The 26930-nt window shown below is 42.7% G+C and overlaps 2 protein-coding genes across 5 annotated transcripts in view; one reads left to right on the plus strand and one right to left on the minus strand.

Moving 5' to 3' along the window:
- Positions 1-1902, minus strand: part of ZNF283 (zinc finger protein 283) — a 16898-nt gene extending 14996 nt beyond the window's left edge. The window contains exons 1-3 of one of the 4 annotated variants that reach the window (XM_011963096.1): positions 1738-1902; positions 1242-1406; positions 896-976 (exon numbers count right to left, since the gene is read on the minus strand). The gene's annotated coding sequence lies outside the window, so the exon portion shown is untranslated. Of the gene's footprint in view, positions 1-895; positions 977-1200; positions 1407-1737 lie in introns of all 4 variants that reach the window. The other 3 variants (XM_011963095.1, XR_001004169.1, XM_011963098.1) reach the window with 3 other exon arrangements.
- A 10327-nt stretch (positions 1903-12229) lies between these two features.
- Positions 12230-26930, plus strand: part of LYPD5 (LY6/PLAUR domain containing 5) — a 31723-nt gene continuing 17022 nt past the window's right edge. The window contains exon 1 of the mRNA XM_011963094.1: positions 12230-12350. The gene's annotated coding sequence lies outside the window, so the exon portion shown is untranslated. The remainder of the gene's footprint in view (positions 12351-26930) is intronic.

Below are 26930 nucleotides of genomic sequence, written 5' to 3' on the forward strand. Positions count from 1 at the left end.
CTCGATCTCCTGACCTTGTGATCCACCTGCCTCGGCCTCCCAAAGCACTGGGATTACAGGCGTGAGCCACCATGCCCGACCCCAGAGCCTTAATTTTAACTACAACATAGTTCGGCTTCTTACATGCCACACAAAGCTGGACTTGAAACAAGCCATGCTTGACAATGTTACAGACTTCTATCTAAAGATTATCTGAAAGTCCCCACTCTTGTTGGTGCAAATCACAAATCCCTATGCTCAAAGCTCAATCATATTTCCACCCCTAAAAGCCTCACAAAAGGAGACAACATTGTCATATACTGCCAGAAACGTTCCCTTACTTAAAATCCCTCATACCTTCCCTTGCTTTAAGAATCATGACTATGGGCCAGGCGTGGTGGCTCACACCTGCAATCCCAGCACACTGGGAGGCCAAGGCCAGAGGAACACCGGAGCCCAGGACTCCAAGGTTGCAGTGAGCTATGACTTTACTACTGCACTCAGCCTGGGCAACAGAGTGAGACCTTGTCTCTAAAAAAACTAAAAAAAAAATTTTTAATGATGACTACAGAAAACATAAAAAAAAGTTTGTATATAACATCACCTAAATACTAATCTCTTCAAATAATCGTAGTTTAAAATAATGCTCTAATAGCAATCTACAAGAGGTGCCTTTCTATAACTCTTCAGTGCACTGAAGGATTTGAACAATTTGCCATGTGAACAGGTGGGTAAGAATTGAGGAGAAGAACAATAGGGGGCAACCGGGAGGAAATATGTACCAGCATGGCAGGTCATGTGACTGGGAAGACCCAGTCAAGATCTTTCAGGCCAAGGAAAGAAAATGTTCTCATGACCTAGAATCAAAGGTAGTTGTAGGTATATGTATAAAAAAAGTATGTATAAAAAACCTCACCTGAACCTTGATTTCTAAATATGCAAAACTCCTTTTCTCCTCTTCGAGCTCCTTCCTTAGAAATCTGGCAACCTGGCAGCACTGGGGGAAAAACAGTAACATGAGACATCAGCATTTCTAGAGCGTCACAGACTTAATTAAAAAAGAAAAAACAAGAGCAAAACACCCTCTAGGGCCACTTCTGCCTTCATCCACACAAAACCAAATAGAACGAAAAGGCAGGCTAGAGTCTGTCTCTGTGTTGAGGGCAATTCTTGGGGACAGCGGTCTGGTTTCAGTGGCTCTGAAACATGTAGCTAGCTCACCACCAAAGAGCTCCTAGAGGCGCCTCTTGTAGGAATCCTACCTCTAGAACTTCCCCATCAGGTCTTGACAAGATCCTGTCGCGAGGACACTTCCAGATCTAAAATTCTCATCCTTCTTGCTTGAAACGTTCATTACAGGGCTTAGCATAGACTTCTTTCTCGCAGTCATTTAACCGTGGCAGGCCCAAAAACAGGCTAAAGGGAACCTAGAGCATTTGGTCAAAGCAAATCACACTTACAAATACGGCCACGCACCCCATCACCCCGTCACACATTCACAAGTGCACCCACCTCCGCGGAGACACGCCCCGGCCCTGCCACGCCGTCTGAGACACACTATCCCTCGGCTGCTCGCGTGCACAGAGGCTTGAGGATCCGGACACGACACGTCCTGTCCGTGACCCAGCCCTCCCCATCTCCAGCGCCCCCGATGCCACCCCCACCCTCACTGCCGGTTCCAATCGGGCCCCGGTAAAGCCAGCCGAGCCCTCCCAGCTTCACCCGGGCTGATTACTTCTACGGACACGACCAACTCACCATGCAGAGTCCAAGAACCTTAAGGACACCGGAAAAGGACCCGGAGATCCGTGGTTAGTTTGGACCCAGAGGCTGATGGGAAACAAGAGCCTGGAAACGCTCGCAGGCTGGGAGAGGAGCCACCGGGAGTGTTTCTGGCAGGCAAACTCGCCCCGCCCCTAAAAGACCTGCGCCCCGGAGACTTCTGGGAAATGTAGTCCACAGCGGGATAGTCTCCGGAAGTTGAAACCGGGACAGGAGGGGTGCTCCCAGCATGCAACTCGGCTTCACCGGTCAAAGGCGTTTTTTCCGAAGATGCCTGGGAGCTCCAGCCTTTGCTTGAGGGTCTTTGGGGTTGACTGAGAGCGAATTAAAAGGTTCTCAGCCTTAGCTAAGGAACGCATTCTGGAGTCTAGAACAGGCGAAGATGGGACTGAGGTGTCTGGGGACTTAAACCTGAGCGAGCAGGGGAATCCAGGGTAAGGTCCCTGGAATGACCTGCGCGACACTACCAGTTTACCTGGGTACGAGCGCCTGGAACAGTGTCTGGCAGTTGAACAGATGGGTATGTCTTGCTTTGAGGGAGTTTGTTTGATTCGGTGTCTGGGACCCTGCGTGGACCTGTTTATGTTCATAGGATGGTTTCTAAATTTATGCCTGTGTGTGTCTGTTTTATTAGGTGTGAGATGAACTGTGTTAGAGATTTTATATGCCGCTGTTGAAAGACAACAAGTGGTCGTGAGTGGATATTGTGACCACGGAGACTTATGGCAGTGCAAAGGCGGCCATAAACAATACAGAAACAATCCAGCGTGGCTGTGTTCCAATAAAACTTGATTATAAAATTTGAATCTCATTCTTTTTTTGTAGGGTATGAAACCACTTATTCTGAAGCCCACACTCATACACCAAAAACAATACTATGTATTCCCTCTCTCTCTTGTGTGTGTGTGTTTGTGTGTGTGCGTGTGTGTGTGAGAGAGAGAGAGAAAGGTTTTAAAGGAGACAACTAACTGATTCTGAGGTTAGGGAGAAAAGATTGGGCCTGAGGTTGGTGTGGTAAGAACCTTTGGATATAAATATTTTTTAAAAAAGAATTACCTAAAAATATTAAAGCAAAATTTTACATTAGAACTAACAGAAAGAAAATGAAGTGTTACCTTTTAGGGGCTCTTTCTGGTCACTGGTATCACCTGTCTCATTCTCTGCCATCTCTCACCTCCTGGTCTCTCTTCCTTATCAAGAGAAGACTAGAGCACCTGGATCCCAGCTTTTCCCCTGCCTCAGCTGAGGCCACTACCCTGGTTGACTCCCATGATGACATAGATGCCTCATCCAGTATCGTGGGTCTGAGTCCTCATCTGCAGGATCCTTGAGCTTTCCTCGGCACCCACTCCCATTTCCCATCTGGGACTTCATTATCATCAGCATCTGCTCCACCCCTAAAACCACTGGTGGGAGCAGCCTCCTCTCTTCCCATGTTACTTGCTCAATGACTCTCACAAGTACTATTCTGAATATTTTGGGGATCTTTTAAATTTTTTTAAATTTTTTATTTCCATAGGTTTTTGGGGAACAGGTGGTGTTTGGTTACATGAATAATTCTTCAGTGGTGATTTGTGAGATTTTGGTGCACCCATCACCTAAGCAGTATACATGGCACCCAATTTTTAGTCTTTTATCCCTCACCCCCTTCCCACCCTTTCCACCTGAGTCCCCAAAGTCCATTGTGTCATTCTTATGCCTTTGCATCCTCACACCTTAGCTCCCACTTATGAGTGAGAACACACGATGTTTGATTTTCCATTCCTGAGTTGCTTCACTTAGAATAATAGTCTCCAGGCCGGGCATGGTGGTTCACACCTGTAATCACAGCACTTTGCGAGGTTGAGGCGGCTGGATCACCTGAAGTCAAGAATTCAAGACCAGCCTGGCCAACATGATGAAACCCCATCTCTACTAAAAATACAAAAATTAGTCGGGCATGCTGGTGGGTGTCTATAATCCTAGCCTTCTGGGAGGCTGAGTCAGGAGAATTGTCTGAACCTGGGAGTTGGAGGTTACAGCAAACCAAGATAGCACCACTGCACTATAGCCTTGGCGACAAGAGTTAAACTCCGTCTCAAAAAAAAAGAAAAGAAAAGAAAGAAAAAATAAATCCAGGCAAATGCCATTAATTCATTCCTTTTTATGACTGAGTAGTATTCCACTGTCTATATCTACCACAGTTTCTTTATCCACTCATTGATTCATGGGCATTTGAGTTGTTAAACATTTTTGCAATTGTGAATTCTGCTGCTGTAAATATGTGTGTACAAGTATCTTTTTCATATAATGACTTATTTTCCTCTAGATACCCAGTAGTGGGATAACTGGATCAAATAGTAGTTCTACTTTTAGTTCTTTAAGGAATCTCCACACTATTTTCCATAGTAGTTTTACTAGTTTATATTCCTACCAGCAGTGTAGAAGTGTTCCCTGTTCACCGCATCCTCAATAACAGCTATTTTTTTTTAATTTTTTTCATTATAGACATTCTTGCAGGAGTAAGTGATGTTGAGCATTTTTTATTTTTATTTATTTATTTATTTATTTTGAGACGGAGTCTTGCTCTGTCGCCCAGGCTGGAGTGCAGTGGCCGGATCTCAGCTCACTGCAAGCTCCGCCTCCCGGGTTTTTACGCCATTCTCCTGCCTCAGCCTCCCGAGTAGCTGGGACTACAGGCGCCCGCCACCTCGCCCGGCTAGTTTTTTGTATTTTTTTAGTAGAGATGGGGTTTCACCGTGTTAGCCAGGATGGTCTCGATCTCCTGACCTCGTGATCCGCCCGTCTCGGCCTCCCAAAGTGCTGGGATTACAGGCTTGAGCCACCGCGCCCGGCCTTGAGCATTTTTTCTTATGTTTGTTGGCCGTTTGTGTATTTTCTTTTGAGAATTGTCTATTCAAAAAAAAAAAAGAGAATTGTCTATTCATGTCCTTAGCCCACTTTTTGATGGGATTATTAGTTTTTTCTTGCTAATTTGTTTGAGTTCTTTGTAGATTCTGGATATTAGTCCTTTGTCAGATGTATAGATTGTGAAAATTTTCCCCCGCTCTGCGGGGTGTCTGTTTACTCTGCTGACTGTTCCTTTAGCCATGCAAAAGCTCTTTAGTTTAATGAAGTGCCAGGCCCTTTGTTTTTATTGCGTTTACTTTTGGGTTCTTGGTCACAAAATCCTTGCCTAAGCCAATGTCTAGAAGGGTTTTTTCCAATGTTATCTTCTAGAATTTTTAGTTTCAGGTCTTAGATTTAAGTCCTTGATCCATCTTCAGTTGATTTTTGTATAAGGTAAAAGATGAGGATCCAGTTTCATTCTCCTACATGTGACTAGTCAATTATCCCAGTGCCATTTGTTGAATACGGTGTCCTTTCCCCACTTTATGTTTTTGTTTGCTTTGTTGAAGATCAGTTGACTGTATTTGGGTTTATTTCTGAGTTGTCTATTGCGTTCCACTGGTCTATGGTGCCTATTTTTATACCAGTACTATGCTGTTTGGGTGACTATGGCCTTATAGATTGAAATCAGGTAATGGGGTGCCTCCATTGCTTAGTCTTGCTTTGGCTATGCCGGCTCTTTTTTGCTTCCATATGAATTTTAGGATTGTTTTTTCTAGTTATATGAAGAATGACAGTAGTATTTTGATGGGAATTGCTTTGAATTTGTAGGTTGCTTTTGGCAGTATGATCATCTTTACAATATTGATTCTACCCATCCATGAGCATGGGATTTGTTTCCATTTGTTTGTGTCATCTGTGATTTCTTTTAGCAGCGTTTTGAAGTTTCCTTGTAGAGGTCTTTCACCTCCTTGGTTAGATATATTCCTAAGTATTTTATTTTATTTTATTTTTGCAGATGTTGTCAATGGTGTTAGGTTCTTGATTTGATTCTCAGCTTAGTCGCTGTTGGTGTATAGAAAAGCTACTGATTTGTGTACATTGATTTTGTATCTGGAAACTTTGCCGAATTCTCTTATTAGTTCTAGGAGCTTTCTGGAGGAGTCTTTAGGGTTTTCTAGGTAAACAATCATATTATCAGCAAACAGCAACAGTTTGACTTCCTCTTTACCGATTTGGATGCCCTTTATTTCTTTCTCTTGTCTGATTGCTTTGGCTAGGACACTCAGTATTATGTTAGAAAAAAAAAGAAGAAAAAAAAAAGTGGTGGGAGGTGGCATCCTTGTCTTGTTCCAGTTCTCAGAGGGAATGCTTTCAACTTTTCCCCATTCAGTATTATGTTGGCTGTGGGTTTGTCATAGATGGCTTTTATTATGTTGAGGTATGTCCCTTGTATGCCAATTTTGCTGGGAGTTTAGTCATAAAGGAATGGTAGATTTTGTTGAATGCTTTTTCTGTATCTATTGAGATGATCATGTGATTTTTGTTTTTAATTCTGTTTATGTGGTGTATCACATTTGTTGACTTGCCTATGTTAAACCATCCCTACATCCCTGGTATGAAACCCATTTGATCACAATGGATTATCTTTTTGATAGGTTGCTGGATTCGGTTAGCTAATATTGTGTTAAAGATTTTTGCATCTATGTTCATCTGGGATGTTGGCCTGTAGTTTTCTTTTTTGGTTATGTTCTTTCCTGGTTTTGGTATTAGGATGATGCAGGCTTCATAGAGAGGGGTCCCTCTTTCTCTATCTTGTGGAATTGTGTCAATAGGATTGGTACCAATTCTTCTTTGAATGTCTGGTAGAATTCAGCTGTGAATCTGTCTGGTCTTGGAGATTTTTGTTTTTGTTGGTAGAGTAGCCTTGAACAATCTTTTGTTTTTCTGTGGTGTCAGTTGTAATATCTCCTGCTTCATTTCTAATTGAGCTTCTTTGGATTTTTCTCTCTTCTTTACTTGGTAATCTTGCTAATGATCTATCAACTTTATCTTTTCAAAGAACCAGCTTTTTGTTTCATTTCTCTTTTGTATTTTTTTGTTGCAGTTTCATTTAGTTCTGCTCTGATTTTGGTTATTTCCTTTCTTCTGCTGGGTTTGGGTTTGGTTTGTCCTTGTTTCTCTAGTTCCTTGAGATGCGACCTCAGATTATTAAATCTCATTATTCTCCATCCACAAAATGTTATTCATCTTTTTAAAAAATATTTTTTAAATGCACAAGCCATTCTTACTCTTAGCTCATTCACTGTGAAAAGCAGATAGCAGGCCAGATTGGGCCCCTAGGCCATAGTTTTCCAGCTCTGGGATAGACAAATAATCAGAGGCTGGGAGCTCTAATGGACATTTTGTTTGGCCAATGGACAGTATAATCCAAATATAAACAAACATAAAATTACACACTGTGATGAGTGATAAGGGCCAGTGATGAGTAACCATGATTTAAATTTAGATGTAAGGAAGACCTATAAAATAAACTAATAATTGAGCTGAAATTTGAAAAATGAGAATGAATACTGAGGGCAAAGTCTTAAGGGAATTCCGAGAGCAAAGGCCTGGAGAGGGGAAAGTGCTTGAAGTCTTTGAGAGGAAAGGATGGAGGATCAAAGGTGTGGAAGCATCACTTTCTGGTGTCCACTTCATGTCCTCTTCTATGAAAGCTTACTTCTGATTCATAAATATCACTTGGCTGGATTTCCTCCTCTAAGAGTTCTCTGAGACAGCTTAGATGATTGGCATAATTACTGACCCCCCGGCAAATCTAGATGTCTTTTGTTTTCCCTCAACTCTGAAGGATATTGTGCCCAGCATGACAATCACTGGTGGGATCCCACCCAACAGCCATCTCCTTCTACTTTTGTGACAGAATCATGGTTGGTCCAGCAGCCTGGAGGAGATATGAGCTTCCTGAGTACCAGACCCATTGACACATGATTCATAGGAATTAATTAATTCAAGCAAAAATGAAAAGCCCAAAACAAACAACAACAACAAAAATCTGTATATGGTATTATTGTTCTACTGGAGTATGCCAAGGAGAATAAAGGAAGCACACACAAATTTCCAGAAGCTTGCCCATGGTCTCCCAGCTATTAAAATGGTAAGATAAGGCTTTGACCTGAGTTGGTTGTGTTTCAGTGTCTCAGGGCTTAGTCACTATTCTGTTAAAAAATCCAGGTGGTGGCTGGGTGCAGTGGCTCACGCCTGTAATCCCAGCACTTTGGGAGGGTGAGGCAGGCGGATCACAAGGTCAGGAGACCAAGACCATCCTGGCCAACGTGGTGAAACCCCATCTCTACTAAAAATACAAAAAATTAGCCGGGCGTGGTGGCGGGCGTCTGTAGTCCCAGCTACTTGGGAGGCTGAGACAGGAGAATGGCGTGAACCCAGAAGGCGGAGCTTGCAGTGAGCCGAGATCGCGCCACTGCACTCCAGCCTGGGCGACAGAGCGAGACTCCGTCCCACAAAAAAAAAAAAAAAAAAAAAAAAAAAAATCCAGATGGTGGTAGTAATTATCCCATTGAAAGGTGAGAAAATTGAGTTGAAAAACATTTATCTATTTGCTAAAATTAGCTCACGATTAGTTTCAGAATATAACTTTTTTAATACTTAAAATTTCAATGCTTATCCTTGGGTATCTTTTTTCCCAAAAATTATAATCTCCCCTTGCATTTTCTCATGTAACTGGTATTTTTCATTTCTTAATAGCTTATGAATATTCTTCCATATTGAGCAAGGTAATTCTACATTATCATGGTTACTTATTTTATGGATTATCAAATTTAATTTACCTGTGTGTTTTTGTTTTTTCTTTAGATATTTTGCTGCTTTAACTAATATAAATATTCCTATAGACCAAGGTTCCCAACCTGTGGGCCACGGACAGGTAGCGGTCCATGGCTTATCAGGAACTGGGCCACACAGTAGGAAGTGAATGGTGGGTGAATGAGCAAAACTTCATCTGTATTTACAGTCACTTCCCATTGCTTGTATTACTGCCTGAGCTCCACCTCCTGTCAGATCAGTAATGGCATTAGATTCTCATAGGAGCACAAACCCTATTGTGAACTGCAATGTGAGGGATGTAGGTTGCACACTCTTTACGGGAAATCTAATTTCTGCTGATCTCTCACTGTTTCCCATCACCCCCGAATGGGACAGTCTAGCTGCACGAAAATGAGCTCAGGGCTCAGACTGATTCTACATTATGGTGAGTTGTATAATTATTTCATTATATATTATAACATAATAATAATAAAAGAAAAAAGTGCACAGTAAATTTAATGTGCTTGAATCATCCCAAAACCATCCCCCACTTCCCATCTGTGGAAAAAACTGTCTTCCACGAAACTGGTCCCTAGTGCCAAAAAGGTTGGGTAACACTGCTGTAGAGAATGTTTTATACATTTTTCACTGTTTCGATGATTTTCATGGACTACATTTCTAGAAATGGATTCCTGAATTAAAAGAGATGCTTCTCTTAAATATTTATGTAAAGTTACTCTCAGAAAGGTTGTAAGTGGATTCCTCCCACCAAAAGTATTGTGAATGAATATCTTCTTAAAATTTACAATTCTTTTGACCCTTTCCCAGTCCTTAAACCAATGATAACATTTTATTTTTATAATAGTTACATGTCTTTTATTCCTCATAAGCTTAGATATGCATTCAAATATTTATTGGTCATTTTCAATTTTTCCTTTTAAGGGTCTATATTCTTTACCTATTTCTATACATTTTTGTATTCATCTATAGGTTGATTTGTTTTAAATTTATTGATTATCTATTTGTTGTATTTGAAATATTTTCCCTTAGTTTATTTGCTACTTAAATTTGAGTGAGGGAGGGAAGTTTACTGAAACATACTTTATATTTTCTATAATTTATTAACTATTTACTTCATAATTTGTGTTTTGGCTGTCATGCCTATAGACCAAAATTACAATAACATCAATTTGTAATTTGATAAGTACTCTGGTAGTCTATTTTTAGGTTATGCATGTTGCGAATGTTATTTGTTTTAATGTGTGAGAGATGGAAGTTACTTTATTTTTCCAGGTGGTTAACTAGTTAATGCAGATGACTGCTTTTCTGTAATACTTTTACTGAGATATAATTCATATACCCTAAAATTCACCCATTTAAAATGTACAATTCAGTAGATTCTGGTTTTTTTTCTTTGAGACAGAGTTTTGCTCTTGTTGCCCAGGTTGGAGTTCAATGGTGCGATCTCAGCTCACTGCAACCTCTATCTCCTGGGTTCAAGCGACTCTCCTGCCTCAACCTCCCGAGTAGCTGGGATTACAAGCGCCTGCCATCACATCCGGCTAATATTTTTTTTTTTTAAGACGGAGTCTTGCTCTGTTGCCCAGGCTGGAGCTCAGTGGTGCTATCTCGGCTTACTGCAAGCTCCACCTCCCGGGTTCAGGCCATTCTCCTGCCTCAGCCACCCGAGTAGCTGGGACTACAGGCGCCCGCCACCACACCCGGCTAATTTTTTTGTATTTTTAGTAGAGACAGGGTTTCACCACGTTAGCCAGGAAGGTCTCGATCTCCTGACCTCGTGATCCACCCACCTCAGCCTTCCAAAGTGCTGGGATTACAGGCGTGAGCCACCGTGCCTGGCCGAATTCAGTAGTTTCTAGTTTATTCAAAGTGCTATGCAACCATCATCACAATCAACTTTAGAACATTTTCATTGCCTCAAAAAGACACCGATACCCATGAGCAATCATCCATTTTCAACCACTCCACGGGCTACAGGGATCTTTTCTGTTATTGCACTTGTTCTATATTCTTATTTTATGTAATAAGCATGCATTGCCTTTGTAATTACAAAGTAAAAAGAAAAACGTTTAAAAAAATACTTATGTATACGGGATTTTAAACTGATCCAACTGATTTCACTATTTCTGAGCCACAATCAATTTCTTATTGTTTTACTTTTTAGTCACTGAAGTAATTCCATGTTCTAATGCTTTTCAGGCCAGATTGGGAGCATTCAGAGTGGTACCGCTGTAGACATGTTCTAATGCTTTTCAGTGAGGAGGTAAAACAGAAATCGGGACGGGCGCAGTGGCTTACGCCTGTAATCCCAACACTTCGGGAGGCCGAGGCGGGCAGATTAGGAGGTCAAGAGATTGAGACCATCCTGGCTAACAGGGCGAAACCCCGTCTCTACTAAAAAATACAAAAAATTAGCTGGGCATGGTGGCGGGCACCTGTAGTCCCAGCTACTCGGGAGGCTGAGGCAGGAGAATGGCGTGAACCCAGGAGGCAGAGCTTGCAGTAAGCCGAGATCGCGCCACTGCAGGCCAGCCTGGGCGACAGAGTGAGACTCCGTCTCAAAAAAGAAAAAATAAATAAAATAGAAATGAGGGAGGTCTATTAAGTTAAAGTAGTTCAGTATTTCAAGAAAGAGTACATCACTGAGATAGTAGAAGGCAGCCAAAAATCTTTCAAAATAAGTAATAAAAATACTTATTTGAATTTAGCAACGTTAATTGTTGTAGTTTGTAATATTCAAACAACTGATGATAAATAATGTCAGAAATGAAAGTGTCCCCCTACTCATTCCCTATCTACAGAAATGACCAAAGTTAATATTTTCAGGTATTCTTCCAGATTTTTCTGTACACTGAATGTATGTATAAAGACACACCTATTTTACACAGAAATGGGATCATGTTATCTATATAATTCTGCCATTTGCCCTTTCCACTTTAACACATTCTTCTATTTCACTTCATGTCAGTTATGGATTTAATTCTTTTTGACGTTGAATTATTACCTAACCCGGTACTATTCAATTTAACTTTCTGTGATATTAGAAATGTTTATATCCCTCTTGTCCAATACAGTAGCCACTAGCTGTCTTGGCTAAGGAGCCTTTGAAACATGGCTAGCATCAGTAAGAAACTGAATTTTGAATTTTATTTAATTTCAATAAATTTAATTTTAAATAGCCACAAATAGCTATCATATTGGCCAGCACAGACTAACAATGTGTCAGAAAACGAACATTGAGGTTCTTCAGTATTACGAACTGAATTCTTCAGTATTACAAACATGGCTTTGGTAAGCATTACTGTACCCACATCTTTGTCTTTCATGCCAGCATTTTCGTAGGCTAGATTCTTGTACGTAAAAATTCTGGTTGCTTAGGAGTTTGCTTTCACACTTTGTGAATGCTACTACACAAAACTGTAAAAGAGCTGTAGTCCTTTCCACCCACTATGTGTGAAAGCTCTCATTTCCCCACATTCTCAACAATATTGTGTACCATCTACATTTTTAGTTTTTGAAACCTGATAACTGAAAACGAAGTATGTCATCTGTTTCCGTTGCCAATTTATTGCCTCTCACCTCCCCACGCACTTTTCAATATACGCTCCCTGCTGAAGGGATTCCCCAGAAGCGTTCCTGCGCCTGCGCACTCGCACTCAGAGCACAGGTTACAATGTCCAGAAACCCCCGGGGCGTGCCGTCCCGAGGCACTTGGGTTTCCGGCGTCTCCTGAGTTTCCGGCCCTGGACTACAATTCCCACAGGCCACTGGGCCGAATGAGAGTGGGCTCCTGAGGCGCTTTGCGCATTCTAGTGACTCTTGGGCTCCACGTGTAAGCAAGTAGTTTCGGAAGGAGACATCGAAGCAGGACGAGGCGCAGAAGGCGTTGCGAACTCATACTCCAGTCGGCAGTGCAGGTGAGGGTGGGAGAGGCACTGAGGTGAATGCGAGCCGCTGAAGAAGGTGACAGTGTAGCTGGGTATGAAGAATTGAGAGAGAGGGGTGTGTTGGGGACCAGCCTCAACACCACCCGTAGGGTACCCGAAGTTCGGTGGCGACAAAGGCATGAGAAGAGACACGTTACGAGTTCATGAAGGTGGGAACCAGGGAGCCAGAGCAAATCAGAGGCTGCAAAGGCGACAAGCTCTGGTCTCCACACTATTTATTGAATACAGTCACTTAGATCTAAGAAGCACATGTTCAGGGGTGAAACGGTGAAAGGGGGGCGGTGTGTCATACACCTAATCTATAGCAATGACGGTTTAGGTAAATGGTCTTTGTGCTGAAGCAGCATAAACTTAACTACAGATTTACTCTTTAACTTACCGGAGAGCAGCTGTGGGGAGTGGGCTTAACTAGGAGCCGGCGTATCTGGCCACATTCCAGTGCTTCAAAGGAGTGCCTTTCTCCTTGAACACAGTGTTTACAGATGAGAGAGCAGGTCTCACTCTGAGCATGAGGACATAATGGCAATTAGGAGGCTTCCCTCCTCAGAGGCCTCTTGTGGCTTTCCACAACTTAATTGTCCCATATTTTTATGGCCAGTTTGTGCAGGCACCCCCAAGCCCTTTTCCCAACAGGGGTGGGCAAAACGAGGTCGGGCGTCTCCCTGGCCGCGTGTGATGGACCGTCCATGGTAGTGACAGACATGGTGTAGGGGGTGTGTGCAATATTATGTGTGTGATAGAGCCAGGGATGTGCCCTACCGTGCGAATGGTGACGTTACGTCTGCATGAGAGTGCACATGCCAGGGCTGGGATGTCTTGTGTGACACATGGAATGGGGTGTGTGTGTGTGCATCTGTGCACTTGAAACGGCCAGGGGATGTCGTCATGACTGCGTGTGTGCTCATGACAGAGCAGGTGTGTTTCTCTGTGACTCTGTGACAAACTGTATGTGCGAAAGAGAAGAAAGTGATGTATGGCAGGACTGGGATAAATCTGTGACTGTGACGCGAGTGTGTGGGTTTGTGTGTAGAGTGACAGCTGGAGTGCGTTTTTATGATGGTGTGAATGTGTCCTGTGGTATGTGACAGGTCTCAGGTATGTCTCTGTGACTATGTGGTATGAGTGTGTGTGTGCGTGACCTATGCGTGTGACAAGTCAGGATATGTCTCTGTAACTGTGTGTGACAGGCATCGTGCATGTTTGTTGGGTGGCAGCTTTTATGGATATGACAGTATATGAAAAGTATGTGAAAGGTTAGCACCTGTGCATGTTAGAGGGCCAGATGTGTCTGTGACGTTATGTGGAAGACTTTTGTATGTGCATGTTTTGTGTGTGTCTTTGGAAGTGACACGGCCAAAATGTATTTACCTGACTATATGACAGTTCTTATGTACGTGTGAATCATGGTACACACAGTTTGACAAATCTTATGTGTGAGGGCATCTTTAGACTAGGCAAGCCGGGGCTAGCTTTCTGTGTGTGTGTGTATGTAAGTAAGAAAGAGAATTCTGTGTGTGTGTGTGTCTTTGAGCATCTGATTAGTCAGCATATGTGTCTCTGGGACTATGCTGACACACTTATGTGTGAGTACCTTTGCACATGACAATTCCCGAGTGAGTCTTTGTGACTGTACATAACATATTGCATGCATATGAGTGACAGGTCTGAAGTGGATTTGTGTGGTACAGACATGGAGTACATGTAGGTGTCTGTATGATTATCAGGGCAAAGATATGTCTCTGTGGTTTGTGACAGATATACGTTTGAAAGAGAGAGAGAGAGAGAGTGGATATGACAGGATCTGGGCATATGTCTGTGACAGATTGAATGGTTATGAGGCGATGACTGACATGTGATGTGCTTTGTAACTTACTGAATATGTATCTTTTAGTATGTCAAAGTCAAAATATAGACTAATGTCTGAAATTAAAACAATGTATTTGGGTAGAAAGAATTGCATTGGGGTATACATGCAGACCAGGGGGTCTTTGATATGTCCAAAGAGCAAAGAAAAGGTTAGAGGTTTTATTTTTAAAAAGAGAAATGTGGATGGGCGCAGTGGCTCACGCCTGTAATCCCAGCACTTTGGGAGGCAGAGGCGAGCAAATCACTTGAGGTCAGGAGTTCGAGACCAGCCTGGCTATATGGTGAAACTCCATCTCTATTAAAAATACAAAAATTAGCCAGGCGTGGTGGTGCATGCCTGTAGTCCCATCTACTTGGGAGGCTGAGGCACAAGAATTGCTTGAACCCAGGAGGCAGAAGTTGCAGTGAGCTGAGATTTCACCAACGCACTCCAGCCTGGGTGACAGAACAAGACTCCATCTGAAAAAAAAAAGAAAAAGAGAAATGTTATATATTGCTCTTTGAGAAAGTTCACTGGCACTAGTAAAATTTTGGGGAGATGGCAAGTTTTGATTGGTAAGTGACAGCAATGAGTAAAACTATTCTTAGAGTCACTGGAGGCTGTTTCAGCAGCTATTAGATAAAACAGGTTATAGGTTGCAGCGGACTGCTTCAGCAGCCAGGTTTGCAGAGAATTACATTCTTGCAGCAGTGTTACATGCCCTGAGTGCTTTTTCCCTCTGGCTTTTCTTCTCTGTTTTAGTTGGGTATAACAATAATGACCCAATTCCTGTGATCAACTTTCACAAGTATGAGTGCGGTTTGTATGACTTTGTCATGTATAACTGTGACACAAGACTGAGCAGTTATTATTGTATTATATCCGTGGATGGAACATTATATGGCTAATAAAAAATGGATATGACGTAACATTAAATGATATTCAAAATTATGATTATTAATAACCAAGATGACCAGGCACAGTGGCTCACACCTGTAATCCCAGCACTTTGGGAAGCTAAGGTGGGAGGATCACTGGAGCCCAGAGTTCAAGACCACCCTTGGCAACACAGTGAGACCCCATCTCTACAGATTTTTAAAATAAATTGAAAATAATAATAATAACCAAGAAAAAATGTAATTATATATGAATAACATCTACTAAGTATTTCATTGGCTATTTTGTGAGGATTATATATTCAAAGTGATATTTTAGTTGAATATTCAATGAATAAGGGGAGAATATAACCACAGGTATTAAGTATCCGGTGTACCACACAATATTCTGTGTTTGCATATATTCCTCATCCCATCTTACCAGAATCAGGCTATTCATAGCAAATCTTGATGGTGAAATGTCCAGTTGCATTAATGAATGTCGAGAACTTAGAGGTGTTATCCAGTCAAATGATTTTCCATCTACAGTACAATCTATTTGCTCACACTTAATGACTCTAAGAAAAGTCTTCCCCCACAATTCTGTTATTTTTTTAAATTTGGAAATAGCTTTCTATTTCTTTTTTTTTTTTTTTTTGGAGATGGAGTCTCGCTCTGTCGCCCAGGCTGGAGTGCAGTGGCCGGATCTCAGCTCACTGCAAGTTCCACCTCTTGGGTTTACGCCATTCTCCTGCCTCAGCCTCCCGAGTAGCTGGGACTACAGGCACCCGCCACCTTGCCCGGCTAGTTTTTTGTGTTTTTTAGTAGAGACGGGGTTTCACCTTGTTAGCCAGGATGGTCTCGATCTCCTGACCTCGTGATCCGCCCGTCTCGGCCTCCCAGAGTGCTGGGATTACAGGCTTGAGTCACCGCGCCCGGCCATAGCTTTCTATTTCTGAAAGAATTAATGACAAACTGTGAGGCAGCCAAATATATATATATATGTAGCCGAATATATATATATATATATGTATTTATTTGGTCTTAAGCCCTAGTTCTGGTGCAAAGCTATTAAAACTCAGCTTGGAACTTACTATCTTTTGTATGCTAGTGAGATGACTCATGTTGAGGGGATAAGAGGGGCCTGGATAACTTCGGGATGGAGTCTGGTCACCAGAAAAACCAACCATATGATCAAAGGGTCAGAACTTTAAGCCTCACCCAACTCCAACTTGGGGAGAGGAGAAGGGCTGGAGATTGAGTTCGGTCACCAATGGCTAATGCTATAATCAATCCTTTCTACATGATGAAACCTCCATAAAAACCTTAAATGATGGGGTTAAGCAAGCTTCTGAGTTGGTGAACACTCCGGGCATGGTGGCTCACACCTGTAATCCCAGCACTTTGGGAGGCCAAGGTGGGCAGATCACTTGAGGTCAGGAGTTCAAAAGCAGCCTGAGCAACATAAACACAGATCACTTGAGTGATCTGTGTTTAAGTCTGGGGCTCATCCAGAATCCGATCTATCCCACTAGCCCACACTACAATCCAAATATCAACTTATTTTCTTGTTAATCCTACAAAAACTTCTCTGTCTATAACAAGCCTATCAGAGATACACAGATCAAGTGTCCAGCCCAGATATGTTAGCTGTATCCCTGTGAAGGACTCATTTATCTTGGAATTTAGTTCCTTAAGGCTAAGTTCCTTAAGGCTACCACTTCTATCTAACTTCATAGAAAAGTGTGACTTTTATTTTGTCCAGATTTTTCTTATTTTTACAACGGGGTAGAAGGTCTTTTGTGTCATTATACATCCTAAACTAAAGCAAAAGTCTTATATGGGGTCTGTTTTTCATTTTTCATTCTGTTTTTTCTTGGTCTTTTTAAAAGGTTATTGTTAAGGGTTGAATTGTGTCCCCTCAAAATTCATGTGTTGAAGACCCACTCCCCAGGACTTTATAATATAACTTTATTTAGATATAGGGTCATTGGGGCCAGGCATGGTGGCTCACGCCTTTTTTTTTTTTTTTTTTGAGACGGAGTCTCACTCTATCGCCCAGGCTGGAGTGCAGTGGTGTGATCTCGGCTCACTGCAAGCTCCACCTCCTGGGTTCACACCATTCTCCTGCCTCAGCCTCCTGAGTAGCTGGGACCACAGGCGCCCGCCACCACGCCCAGCTAATTTTTTTTTTGTATTTTTACTAGAGACAGGGTTTCACTGTGTTAGCCAGGATGATCTCGATCTCCTTACCTCGTAATCCGCCCACCTCGGCCTCCCAAAGTGCTGGGATTATGGGAGTGAGCCACCGTGCCTGGCCGTCCCTGACTATATTTTTGACCACCTGTCCTTAATCATCTATTTGTAGACAGCAATTGGTTAAGTTAAATTTTCCACAGACTTCTCTTTCAGCGGCCAGCAAATAGTCTAAGGCCAGTCTATTCTGATACATGGCATTTCTCATTTGGGTTTCCTGCCAGACTAAAACAATCAAAACTCTACCAGTTTCATTAGTGATTATTTATAAGACGGCCTGCAACCATATGATCCGATTGAGCATGTGGATGGGGGTTCAGTATCCCTATGAGCCGTCTTGTGCCCATGTGGCAAGCCCATAGTACTGTATGACCCTCACAGGGGACCACTCATCATCTTTCCAATTTCCTATAGCTGTGCTTCTCTTTTCCCGGGAGGCATAGACAGGGAAACCTAGGAGCTCACCTGTCTTTATGGGCAGTAGAAAAAAGGATGGCTTAATGGTGCCAATGACACAACTACCTGCCCATTGATCAGGTAACTGAGTGTAGGCTGTGTGCCCACATATCTAGTATAGTCCAGTGGGAGCCATCTGGTCTCGATGAGATTCTGGATGAGCCTTGGCAGTCTGTAATTTAGAAAATTTACTAAATGGATTATTTTCAGTATGGTTTAGACCCCACCAAGTGACTGTCCTTGTTGTGCTGTTGTACAACTTCTGTCCTAGACAACTGAGCTTTCCTACAGGGATGGTGAAGTCTTTTCCTTCTCTAGCTACACAGTATTGTCCAACAATTGAAGTTTTTAGGATCCAGAAGTTGCTAGTTTGGGCCTTCTGAACTGGAATTGTGTCAGGAACTGGATCAGTGGGCACCAACTCTCCTCGGGCTTCCCAAGGTCATCAGTCTCCCATAGTAGTTCCCTCACATACATAACAGAAAGTAACATTGAGGAAATGAGGTACACTTTCTGCTAACTGGAAAAAGAAGTTCTTTGTCTTTTTCGGAAGCTCTGGTGCTGGCAGATTCAGCTCATCATAAAAAGTTTGAAACACTGGTTTGGGAGAGCGCCTGTGGACCTCCCCTTGAACTAAAATGGCAGCTTGGGGGTTTAGCCCGGACCCATCGATCTCCAGGGTTACACGTTCTCCTTTTTTCCAATGGGGGTCTAGGGGATTATTGGGTCATGAGTTAGAGGCCAATGAAAATTGTGCCTATTGGCCATGTGTTATTTATTTAGGCTGCTTAGAAAAAGGACAGAAAAGACCCGGTTCACCTTCAAAAAAAGGAAGCCAATCCCTCCTGTTCTGCCGGTCACTGTAACCTACTAGAACTAACAATCACTAATCCCCTAGACCCCTCAGGAGTCTGAGACAGGAGAATTGCTTGAACCCTGGGAGCGGAGGTTGCAGTGAGCTGAGACAATGCCATTGTGCTCCAGCCTGGGTGACCAGAGCAAACTCCATCTCAAAGAAAAGGAAGACGGGAAAAATGAAAAGAATGAAGGCTATGTCCAACTTGAAGTTAGAAAACAGAATAACAATAAATACAAAGAAAGTTGGATGAAGTCAGCAATAAGCACAAGTTAAAGAAATAGAAAACACTGATGCAATAGAGGCTAAATGCCAACAACTGCTTATTTGAAGTGATCCACTTCTGAGTTCATTAAAAAATAGATTATTTTAAAAGATGAATAAAAAAGAGAACAGGCACAAATAATATTAAGAAAGAAAAAGACTACACAAGTATAGAAAATATTTTTTGAATTAGAATAAATCTGAAAAGAGATGAAACGGTCAATTTCCTAGAAAGCTATAACTTAAAGAATTGACAAGAGGAGACAGAAACTTTTAATAATAGACAATTTGTCATTAATGATACAGCATCAGTAGTTTGAATTTAAGTTCTAATCATCACCAGGCTCAGATAATTACATGCAGGAATTGAATTAAGAAAGAGTTCAGACACATCGTACGTGTCACTTCAGAGCCTCTCAGCCTCACCTGTGCCTGGGGCCTCTGGAAACTTGTTTCTCTTGACTCACTGCTACAGCAACATCCCTGCATAAACTCAGAACAACTCTTCATGGGCACAAGCGGCAACAGAGCCTGACCTCATGCCTGCAATGGACACTACTTGTCTCAAGCCTTAGGGCTTTCCTGTTGATGCTGATGCGTGAGAGGTTACAGAACCCATTGAACTATTCACACGCGACCTGGAAGTACAGTGGAGTTAATAGTCTCTGGGACAAACCTCTCATGAATAGGTGATAGGAGCCAGTGGATGAATTCACCTCCCTTCTTCTCCTCAGCTAGGTGGTCTTAAAATACAAAATTAAACATCAGTTACACTTGATAGCATGCAGTGGCCAGCTCAGTAAGACCTTCATACAAGTGTCCTCTCCTTCCCTACCACACTATACTTTTCCCTCGCTCCTGCTTCCCTGGAATTGTACCTGCTGATAAAATAATAGCACAGAAACTTCTTAGGGTCCTCTCTGTAGGGAATGTAAGCTAAGAGGAGTGTTTCCAGGAGAGACCCTCAAGATCCTCGTGATAGGATTTTAAGCTTGTTACTTATCCACGTTTGGCCCAAGTCTGATCTCACAGTGAGTTCGGTGAGTCCATGAACTCACCCTATGGTTGTTTTCCTCTACCTTTTAACATATATTTGGGATAGATATGCTCATCTTCTGGTAGAACCTATTATAGTGGCTTCCTAACTTGTGAACTAAGAGTCTTTATGGGCCAGTGCGGTGACTCGTGCCTGTAATCCCAGCACTTTGGGAGGCTGAGGTGGTCGGATCACGTGGCCAGGAGATCGAGACCATCCTGGCCAAAAAAGTGAAACCTCATCTCTACTAAAATACAAAAAATTAGTCAAGTGTGGTGGTGCGCACCTGTAATCCAAGCTACTTGGGAGGCTGAGGCAGGGGAATCGCTTGAACCCGGGAGGCAGAGATTGCAGTGAGCCGAGATTGTGCCACTGCACTCCAGCCTGGTGACAGGACAGAGTGAGACTCTGTCTCAAAAAAAAAAAAAAAAAAAAAAAACAGTCTTTATGGTATAAAGGGCCAAGTGGAAACCCTTCAAACTCAATACTGTGTTGTGGGAGGAATTACAGAGATTGCATCATCATCAAAAAGTAAGATGATGCAGGATTCTTTGTCCCTATCATATCCCCATTCATTTCACTTGGCCCCTGCAAAAAACCTGCATGACTGAAGCTAGTGGATGTGGTAGATTGAAAAAAAAAATCCACAAATTCTTCCCATTCCTGTGTGTATATTCTTTGCAACATGAATTTGCAGCTCTTCCCTTCAAAGGTGGAGTCAATTTCTCCACTCCTTGAATCTGGACATGTACGTTTGATTTTCTTCAAGACATTAGTAAATGTGACACGTATAGAGGTTTGAAAAATGCTCACTGAATGGAAATCGCTTTCTTGTTGCATTTTGAACCCAGCTCCCATGAGTTCAAACAAGCCTGAACTAGACTGAGGATGATGAGAAACATAAGGCCAAGTCATCCTCGTACCCACCCACCTGACAATAACCAACCAACCATTAGAAATTTGAGTGAGGCCTGACTATACTGTCCAGCTGCAGCCAAACCAGCCCAGAGCAAAAGAAATGCTCATAAAGCCCCCAGAATTGTGAGAAATAGTATTTGTAATTTCAAGCCTCTAAGTTTTGGAGTTACTGATTGTATTAGTTCTTTTTCACACCGCTGATAAAGACATACCCGAGACTGGGTAACTGATAAAGAAAAACAGGTTTAATGGACTCATAGTTCCACATACCTGGGGAGGCCTGACAATCATGGCAGAAGAGCAAGAGAGAGCAAAGGGATGTCTTACATGGCGGCCAGCCAAAGACAGAATGATAGCCAAGCAAAAAGGGTTTCCCCTTATAAAACCATCAGCTCTCATGATACTTATTCACTATCATGAGAACAGCATGGGGGAACCCCCCACCCCGTGATTCAGTTATCTCCCACCAGGTCCCTCCCACAACATGTGGGAATTATGGGAGCTACAATTCAACATGAGACTTGAGTGGGGACACAGTCAAACCATATCACTGATTATGTGACCAAAGCTAATTTATAGTGACCACTTTAAATGTAAACAAATAGCAGCTCCAATTTCAGCTGCTGTGTCAGATGTGACATCTCTACTGGAGTTGACCAACCTAGTGTTTGGTTCTTAGTGTGTGCTTAGTGATCTCACAAATGTATTTTACTTGATCTCTGACATTTAGGAGAATCAAAAGCCATTCGTGTGTGCATGGTAAGGACTGCAGCACTATCTCGCCCCAGGTTCCTGGTAACCCTCCTAATCTCCATTATGTTGTAGTCCACAGAGGCCTTGATCATCTTTACATTCTGAAGAACATAGCACTGGTTCATTCCACCAATAACATCATCTGATTGGACCTGGTGATCAGGAAGTGGCAATCACTGTAGAAACCATAGTAATGCAAATGAGTGGCAGAAAGAGGGAGATAAACCTCATGAAAGTTCACTAACTTACCACATCAATGAAGATTTTAGAAGTCCAATCATCTGGGACATGCCATAATGTCTCCCTTAAGGTAAAGAATAAGTTATTACAACTCACACTTCCTAAACTGATAAAGAGGCACATAATTTGGTAGGGCTCTTTGACATCTGAAAGTGATAGATACATGAGAGATGATAGAGAGAGAGAGAGAGAGAGATAGAGCGGGGCGTGGTGGCTCACGCCTGGAATCCCAGCAGTTTGGAAGGTCAAGGCAGGTGTATCACTTGAGGTTAGGAGTTCGAGACCAGCCTGGCCAACATGGCAAAACCCCCTCTCTACTAAAAATACAAAAATTAGGTATGGTGGTGCATGTCCGTAGTCCCAGCTACTCAGGAGGCTGAGGCAGGGGAATTGCTTGAAGTCAGGAAGCAGAGATTGCAGTGAGCTGAGATCACGCCACTGCACTCCAGCCTGGGTGACAAAGTGAAACTCTGTCTCAAAAATAAAATAAAATAAAATAAAAATAATAGATGGGTGTATATAGATGTGTGTATATGTATAATATATAGATTTATATGATACATATATAAATCACACTTCAGAATAGTGTTCTTTTTTTCTCTTTTTTAAATAGTTCTAGGTGTCTTTCATAGCTGGTTTTTGGTTTTGTTTTTGTTTTAGACAGGGTCTCGCTCTATTGCCCAGGCTGGAGTGCAATGGCACGATCACAGCTCACTGCAACCTTGACCTCCCTGGCTCAAGTAGATCCTCCCACCTCAGCCTCCCGAGTAACTGGGACTACAGGCACATGCCACCGTGCCCAGCGAGTTTTTAAATTTTTTGTGGAGAAGGGGTCTCCCTGTGTTGCCCACACTGGTCTCAAACTGCTTTTTCTTTCTTTCTTTTTTTAGAAATAGGTTCTCACTCTGTTGCCCAGGCTGGCCTCAAACTCCGGCTTCAAGCAATCCCCCCACTTTGGCCTCCCAAAGTACTGGAATTACAGGCGTGAGCCATCAGGCCTGGCCTGGAATATTGTTCTGACTCATTTTTCAGATAAACTTGAAGCCTGCTGAGTTTCAAAGCAGGTGAGAGCTCTACAGCAGGTAAAGCCTGTGATGCAATCTCTCTGTCCCTGAGCCACATGAATCAGCAACTTCGATGGTGTCAGCTCTATCTGTGATGGTTGGAGCTGTTATGTGGAGTCTCTGGCAAGATACAAAAGCAAAATTACAGCCCGTAAGGTTCTGAAGTAAGTCCAATTATTATGCAGCATATAAGTGCTTTCAATTTGAAAACCAGCTGCTGAGTACGAATAGAGTCTGTGATTTTGACCATGGGACATCAAGTATCTGTATGACTAAAACTACCTGTCATGAGTTGGGTATCTAACCCACTGAATCACAGTGTCATTTTGGCACAGTAGTAATTCATTGTAAGAGATCTAGATGGCACAAAAGAGTTACACAGACAGCTCAGACTCTCATGTCATTGGCCTTGGTTGCAGCTATGTTGTTCCTTTAATTCACATTCATGACATCATATGAAGATTTTACTGTAGAAAATTAAGGAAGAAAAGGTCTGGCTCATAGATGGATCAGTATGACTGATACATTTTGGAAGCTGAACCTGAATTATCGTATTATAGGACCACTACTCAGAGGTGGGTCCTACAGGCAGTGGTGAAGGTAAATCCTGGTGTACAGAGCTGTGATTGGAGATCTTCACTTCATCTGTTTGTTTGTCTTAGAGACAGGTCTTTCTCTGTTACCCAGGCTGGAGTGCAGTGGTAGGATCATAGCTCACTGCAGCCTCAATCTCTTGGGTTCAAGTGATTTTTTCATTTCAGCCTCCCCAATAGCTGGGACTACAGGTGTGCACCACTACACCAGCTAATCTGTTTTAAATGTTTTATAAAGATGGAGTCTCCCTATGTTGCCCAGATTGATTTTGAACTCCTGGGCTCAAGCTAGCCTCCCGCCTCAGGCTCACAAAGTGCTGGGATTACAGGCTGAGCCACCACACCTGGCCCCTGAACTTAAATTGGAGTGAATGTGCAGATATACATGGGCTCCTGGGAAATGGCCCATGGCTTTCTATTTGGTCAGAATCTTGTAAGGAGTGAGACTGGAAGCTCAGGGGCAAGTAGGTCTAGGAAGAAGTATGTGGATAAATTCATGGGCGTACACACAAAATGCATACATGTATGTGTCTCATCCTAATGCCTACTAAAAATAATCCTTGGCTGGGTGCAGTGGCTCGTGCCTGTAATCCCAGAACTTTGGGAGGCTGATGCAGGCAAATCACTTGAGGTCAGGAGTTTGAGACCAGCCTGGCTAACATGGTGAAACCCTATCTCTGCTAAAAATACAAAAATTAGCCAGGCATGGTGGTGTGCACCTGTAATCCCAGCTACTCAAGAGACTGAGACAAGAGAATCACTTGAACCCAGGAGGCAGAGGTTGCAGTGAGCCAAGGTTGCACCACTGCACTCCAGCCTGGGCAACAGAGTGAAACTGCATCTTAAAAAGTAAAGAAATAAAAAGAAATAAAAACAATAATCCTCCACAAAGAAGGCTCTTAACAACAGTGATGATTCATCCCATGAAAGTTTGTCCATCTGCTCAGCCAGTCCCATGCTGGTTCAGTGGTCTCATGAACGGAGCGGCCGTGGTGGCAAGGATGAAAGCTATGCCTGTGTGTTAGTCCATTTTGCATTGCTATAAAGGAATGCCTGAGCCTGGGTAATTTATAAGGAAAGAAAGTTATTTGGCTCACAGTTCTGCAGACTGTACAAGAAGTATAGCGCCAGCATCTGCTTCTGATGAGGCCTCAGGAAGCTTACAATCATGGTGGAAGACGAAGGGGAAACAGGTGTGTCACATGGCAAAAGACAGAGCAAGAGAGAGACGGTGGAGGTTCCAGACTCTTTCACAACCAGATCTTGCATAAACTCATTACTGTGGGAGGGCACCACGCAGAGGCTCCCTCTCACCGAAACTAATCAAGTTACCGCCACTACTGAGTACCCAATCTGCTAGCAGCAGAGGCTGATCCTGAGCACTTGATATGGAACTGCTTCTCAAGGAGACCAGCCAGCTACCTAATAGTAACATAATTACACAGGACATCTCCTCAATGGAGCAGAAATTTATTCTTACAGTGTTCTTAGTATCTTCATGAGGTAGGAGGTGGGACTCGATTCCAGAGGCGGGGCTCAGACACCAGACCAAATTGAGGACTAGCTAAAACAGGTCCTGGGTGGAAGCAGCTTTCCATAAGACACTCCCACCAGTTTGCCATGTCACTTTACCATTGCCATGGCAATACCCGGAAGTTATCACTCATTTCCATGGTGACGACCTAGAAGTTACCACTCTTTTCCTAGAAATGTCTGCATAACCTGCCCCTTAATTTGCATGTAGTTTAAAGTGAGTATAAAAATGACTGCAAAACTGCCTTTGGGCTGCTGCTGTGGACACACTGGCTATGGGGTAATCCTGCTCTCCAAGGAGCAGTCCCTCTGCTGCCGCTGTACACTGCTGCTTCAATAAAAGTTGCTGTTTAACACCACCGGCTTGCCCTTGAATTCTTTTCTGGGCAAAGCCAAGAACCCTCCTGGGCTAAGCTCTGGTTTGGGGGTTTGCCTGCCCTACTTCACTTACAGTAGTGATAATGACTCCAGATGGGAATATGCCTTGCTGCCCGCACTAACTCTACCAGCACTGAGAATGCTTCATCATCGGTAAATTATCATACTCGACATTGCTCAAAAAAGGCATGCATTTAAAAGAGCAAAGAAGATGTGACAGTGGGTTTACTGTCTTATTAGATATCCCACCTCACAGAAGCAGCCAACCTAGTAGAACAGCAACCTGGCCTGTGAAAGGCTCGGTCTTGTCTTCCTGAATGTAGCATAAGCACTGAGCCAATGAATAGTGTAGGGTTCTGTATTACCAATAGCTAGAATACTGGCACAGAAAGTAAAAGTAAAGGCAGGATTTACTTTTTGCTAAATGGACTAGTTTATTGCATCTAAGCTTATCTGGCTGTGCTTTTATCCTGGTCACACCAATAAGATAGATTCTCCAAGAAATCTGGTTAGATGTGACTCAAACCTACAATTTCCTTGTGGGTAAAAATGAATGGTTTTAAATATTTTAATTAGTTGGACTTGTAGGTCTTCCCCCCATGTTCTTTATTACTGTCACATTTATTGTGTGAATGTCAGACGAATGACCAAGGTTCAAGTTATTTAGCCCTTTAAAAATAGTCAGAAAAGAAGGGAAGGGAAGATTGAATTGGAGAAAGATCCCTTGCCTATGCCAGAATTTATATTTAGGAGTGAAACAAATGATGTCTGCAACTTGCTTTTAATGGTTCAACAGTAATAGACAAATAACAGATGATGATGATCAATAGCTGGCTGGATGGCTAGATAGATAGATGATAGATATAGATAGATGATTGATAGATAGATAGATAGATAGATAGATAGATAGATAGATAGATAGATAGATAGATGATAGATAGATAGATAGAAAAAATAACCACAAATTATTCCCCTCCCTCTATCCACACCATTTGTTAGTGCCCCTCTGCACTGACTCTGGGATACCTCGGTGACTTGCTCTGGCCAATGGGACATGGGATATTAGCAAACATAACATAAGCAAAGGCATGAAAACCACCTGTTTATTAGGGGTTACCCTTTTTTGCTCCCCTTTGGAACATTGCAACTCCCATGTGATAAAGTTCAAGCTAGCCATTTGGAGGAGAATTGAGGCCTGCCTGACAGCCAGCCAATTACCAGTCTTGTGAGTGAGACTATTCTGGGTCATCCAGCCACCACCCAACCCTCCAGCTGACCACGAGCACATGACAGAGCCCAGCAGAAATCAGTCAAGTCAGACCATATCAGAAGAACAACCCGGGAGACACACAGAATTTGGAGAGGGGTAAAATGCTTGACGTTTTAAGCCCCTACATATTGCTTGTGGTTTCCTATGCGCCAAAAGCTGAGAAAGGGAGAAAGAAAGGAAGAAAAGAGAGAGAAAGAGAGAGAGAGAGAGAG

Source organism: Colobus angolensis, unplaced genomic scaffold, assembly GCF_000951035.1.
Source record: "Colobus angolensis palliatus isolate OR3802 unplaced genomic scaffold, Cang.pa_1.0 Scaffold60, whole genome shotgun sequence".
Classification (NCBI taxonomy): Eukaryota; Metazoa; Chordata; class Mammalia; order Primates; family Cercopithecidae; genus Colobus; species Colobus angolensis.